The 4,012-nt window shown below is 39.7% G+C and overlaps 1 pseudogene; it reads right to left on the bottom strand.

The window, feature by feature from the left end:
• Window positions 1-2,133: 2,133 nt before the first annotated feature.
• LOC108512700 (60S ribosomal protein L12 pseudogene) lies at window positions 2,134-2,685 on the bottom strand (annotated as a pseudogene).
• Between the last annotated feature and the right edge of the window lie 1,327 nt (window positions 2,686-4,012).

The raw sequence follows: 4,012 nt of genomic DNA, 5'->3' as shown, positions 1-4,012 counted from the left end.
TATTGCTATTGATTAGGTTAGTCTCTTCTAGAGTTTTAAATGGAATTAAACAGCATATCTTTTGTGTCCGACTTCTTTCACTTAGCTTTTTTTTTAAATTTTTAAATTTTTTATTTTTTAGACAGGGTCTTACTCTGTCACCTAGGCTAGAGTGCAGCAGTGGCACAATCTCGGCTCACTGCAGCCTCAATCTCCTGGGCTCAAGCAATCCTCAGCCTCAGCCTCTGAAGTAACTGGGATGACAGCTGCATGCTACCATGCCTGGATAATTTTTGTATTCTTTTAGAGACAGGGGCTTTCTATGTTGTCAAGGCTGGTCTTGAACTCCTGGGCTCAAATGATTCTCCTGCCTTGGCCTCCCAAAGTGCTGGGATTACAGGTGTAAGCCACCACGCCCAGCTTCACTGAACCCATGTTTTTGAGATTCATCCACTTGTTTTTTTCCTATTTCAATATTCCTTTTTAAGAATCATTTAATTTAATGAATATACCAAAATTTGTTTGTATGTTCACATGTTGATGGACTTTTGGGTTATTTCCAGTTTGAACTATTGTGAATAAAGTTGCTCAGAACTTTTGTATACAGGTCTTTGTGTGAACATATGTTTTTATTTCTCTTTGAAAATACATAGGAGTAAGAATGCCGGATGTTTTTCTTTTTTCTTTTTTAAAGACGAAGTCTCACTATGTTGCCCAGGCTGGAGTGCCTTGGCTATTCATAGGTACAGTCCCACTACTGATCAGCACAAGACTTTTGACCTGCTCCGTTTCTGACCTGGGCAGGTTCACCCCTCCTTAGGCAACCTAGTAAGTGGTCCGTCTACTTCCAGGAGGTCACCATATTAATGCTGAACTTAATATGGATACTCAATCAGCATAGCACACTACAGCCCAGAACTTCTGGGCTCAGGTGATCCTTCTGCTTCAGCCTCCTTAGTAGCTGGGACTACACGTGCATGCTGAGTGTTACAATGAGTATATGTTTACCTTTTCAAAAAATTGTGAAAATGTTTTCATAATGATTTTTATATTACCCCACACCAATAATATGTGAGAGCACCATTTCTTCAACAGCTTTGCCAATATTTGATATTGTCTTTTTAATTTCAAAATCTCTAATGCATTTGTAGAGTATCTCATTATTTTAAGTAGCATTTCCCTGTTGACCGTCAATATTGAGCATTTTTTCATATGCCTATTGACACTGTCTTCTGTAAAGTGTCTGTTCAAATATTTTCTGTGCCTCAGTTTCCTCATCAGAAAAATCGGATAGTAACATACATACCTCATAGAGTTTTTTATAAAGATCAAATAAGTTAATATGTATAAGCACTTAGAACAATTCCTGACATACAGTGTATTAGTTTTCTATTGTTGCTGTAGCAAATTATATGAAACATAGAGGCATAAACAACATAAATTTACTATTTCACAGTTCTGTAGGTCAGATGTTCCTCACAGGTCTCACAGTGTTAAAACTGAACAGCAGGCAGGGCTGCTCGTTTCTGGAGGCTCTAGGGAGAAATCCATTTCCTTTTTCTCCCAGCTTCTTGAGGGTACTCATATTTCTTGGCTCATGGCCCCCTTCCTCCATCTTCAAAGCCAACAACACTGCATCTCTCTGTACCGTTTTTTCTGTTGTCATTTCTCCCTCTGATTCTCTTCTTCCTTCTTATTCCCTCTTCCACTTTTTTCCCCTCTTCCACTGGGTGATTATATTGGGCCACCCAGAAAATCCATGATAACCTCTTTGTTTTAAGGTCAGTTGTTTAGCAAACTTAATTCCATCTGCAACCTTAATTCTTCTTAGCCAACCAATATAATATATTCACTGATTTTAGGGACTAGGACATGGATGTCTCCGAAAGCAACTATTCACCTACCATACATAGTAACTGCTATATTAGGGTTAGCTTTTCTTGGTATTATTATTATTATTATTAAAAGTCCTTAGATTTAGAGTTAAGGACTTGGACTCAAATCATGGCTTCAAAACTTACCAGCTGTGTGGTCTTGGGAACGTTAATTGCTGTCTTTGAGACATGCAATTTAGTATGTTATTTGGAAATATGCAGCAAATAGATAAATCACTAGTTATCAAAAAATCACTTTTATTTATTTATTTATTTGTCACCAGTTGTCAAATGATCCTTTATTTAAATACTTTCCTTTGTGCTTAACTGGCTGGGCATTCCACAGCACCACTGTTAATGTCATCTATGATGTCATGGGGGTGGCAGCCATCAACATTACAGCCCACAGACTGGGCAGTCCCCAGGATCTCTTTAATGGTTCCAGAGAGTTCTCTGGCTAAGGATCGGTGCCACATCTGTTGAGCAATGTTGATGATCTCATCAAAAGTGATATTCCCACTGTGTTTAATGTTTTTCTGTTTCTTTCTGTCTCTTGGTGGTTCTTGAGGGCTTTGATGATCAGGGCAGAGGCAGAAGGCACCACCTCAATCTGGGCCTGTCTGTTCTGAATGGTCAGTTTCACTGTAATCCTCAGGCCCTTCCAGTCACCCGTTGCCTTGGCAATGTCATCACCAACCTTTTCGGAGACAGACCCAGGGGCCGATCTTGGGGCCAGCGCAGAAGTGGCACCGACTTCACCTCCGGTGCACCTCAGGTATACGACTTTGATCTCGTTGGGGTCGAACTTCGGTGGCATGGTGGAGGTGGCTGGTGTCGGATGAACCCGGATTCGGACGACCGAAGAAAGTTGCACCTTTACCCTCCTCCGAGCCGAAAGCCGAGAGCAAAAAAATTACTTTTAAATTGAAGTCCTTGGACTGTAGAACTGGGTGTTAGTTAGAAATTGGTGGTAGGGGAGGGGGGATAGAGGGGCAGGAGTGTGATGTTTTGTTGACTTTACAAACATTTAGCTCTATTTGTCTTAATTTTTTTGTGGTAAAATACACATAACATAAAATGTATCATTAGTGACATTCACAATGTTGTGTAAACATTACTGTCTTGTTCTACAACATTTTCATTAACCCCAAAGGAAATCTTGTACTATTAAGCAGTCACTTGCCATTCTCCACTCCTCCTGGCCACTGGCAATCACTAATCTGCCTCCTGTCTAAGGATTTTCTGACTCTGGATGTTTCCTATAAATAAAATCATACAATATGTGGCCTTTTGCAACTGGCTTCTTTCACTTAGCATAATATTTTCAAAATATATCTACCCTGTAGAATGTATCAGCACTTCACTCCTTTTTAAGGCTGAGTAATATTCTGTTGTATGGATATACCACATTTTGTTTATTCATGTATCTGTTGATGGACATTTGGGTTGTTTCCACCTTTTGGCTATCGAGTGTAGTGCTGCTGTGAATACGTGTGCACAAGTTGTTGTTTGAAGACCTGCTTTACTTCTTTTGGGTATATAACCAGGAGTGGAATTCCTGGATCATACAGTAATTCTATATTGAATCCAATGTGGACCCACCAAACCCTTCCACAGCAGTTATGCCATTTTACCTTCCCACCAGCAAGGGACATGGGTTCCAATTTCTCCACATTCTCAGCCACTTGTCCATTTGTCATTTAATGAAACTAAAAATGTATGGGACTTTTAATGGAACTAAAAACTCTGTATATAGTACTATGATAAATTAAAATCACTAAAATAAAACCATAAGGTGATACTAATAACAGGCATAAGGATGAAAGAAAACAGAATGTGGGGATTGGCATAGCCTTACCAGGTATATTATTTCTTATTGCTGCTGTAACGAATTACCACAAATTTAGTGGGTTAAACCCACAGAAATGTATTATTTTATAGTTCCAGAGGTTAAACGTCCAAAATGGGTCATACTGGGCTAAAATCAAGGCTGTGTTCCTTTCTAGAGGCTTTAGGGAGAATCCACTCATTTGCCTTTTCTGGCTTCCAGAGGTTGCCAACATGTCTTGGCTTGTAGCCCCTTCCTCTGTATTCAAAGCCAACAGCATAGCATCTCTTCTCTCCTCTCTGACTGCTGTTTCTATCCTTAGATGTAAGGA

The sequence above is a fragment of the Rhinopithecus bieti genome, unplaced genomic scaffold (assembly GCF_001698545.2).
Source record: "Rhinopithecus bieti isolate Rb0 unplaced genomic scaffold, ASM169854v2 scaffold_27006, whole genome shotgun sequence".
NCBI classification, from domain to species: domain Eukaryota; kingdom Metazoa; phylum Chordata; class Mammalia; order Primates; family Cercopithecidae; genus Rhinopithecus; species Rhinopithecus bieti.
Note: the sequence above shows the minus strand (reverse complement) of the source record. Positions and strands in the feature narration are given on the sequence as shown.